Raw genomic sequence first — 828 nt, 5'->3', positions numbered from 1 at the left:
AGATCGCCCACTGCACTTGGACAGACTACAATCTAAAACAGCAGGATTTTGCATCAGGGAGAAGTTTGAAATCCACAAGATTTTCTCTTTTTTGTTGTTTTTTTTCCCACTAGAAACTTCAAAGAGCGCAGTCCACCACCTTCAGTCGAAGAGTTGGCTACTTCGGAGTTGTGGTTATTTTTAGTGGCTGGTTCTGAGCCCGGGAGCCTGTTTGCGCTCCTCTTCTTTGGGGTAAAGAAGGACCAGGAGAGTTCTATAGTGGTACTTTGAAGAGGGGGCTACAACTGTTCGTTGGGGTGCTGCTCTCTATCGGGTTCGGCTTTGCCGGTTTGGCCGGGTGATGGGGCGTGTGGAGGGTGGGCTGCGGTGGACAGGCTGTGGGCGATGGGCACGGTGCTTGGCATGATGCCCTCCACTGGTGGAGGCAGACCCCCTGAAGCCAGGCTCACGACGCTTGGGGGGTACCTGAGGAAGGGGAAGAATATTAACGGCAGCACAGCGATGGCCCCTACAGTAAAGCCATCCAAGGAATGCATTGCAAAAATGTGGATTATAAATGGAGGGTTACTACAATCTGATTGGATGAGCCACGTTTAAATATATCACACATATGATGTGATGCATCATATTCTACAATCTCGGTTTAAAACTTTTGGGGTCAGTACATTTTTTTTTTTAAGAACTCAATATTTGTACTTGGCAAGGATGCATTAAATTGATGCGTAAAGACGTTTATAATGTTACAAATATTTCCTTTTTTTTTTTTAAATGCTGTTCTTTTGACTTTTATATTTAATCAAGGAATCCTGAAAAAATGTATCAAAATTT

This window comes from Sinocyclocheilus anshuiensis, unplaced genomic scaffold (genome assembly GCF_001515605.1).
Source record: "Sinocyclocheilus anshuiensis isolate Anshui unplaced genomic scaffold, SAMN03320099.WGS_v1.1 scaffold759, whole genome shotgun sequence".
NCBI lineage: Eukaryota > Metazoa > Chordata > Actinopteri > Cypriniformes > Cyprinidae > Sinocyclocheilus > Sinocyclocheilus anshuiensis.
Note: the sequence above shows the minus strand (reverse complement) of the source record.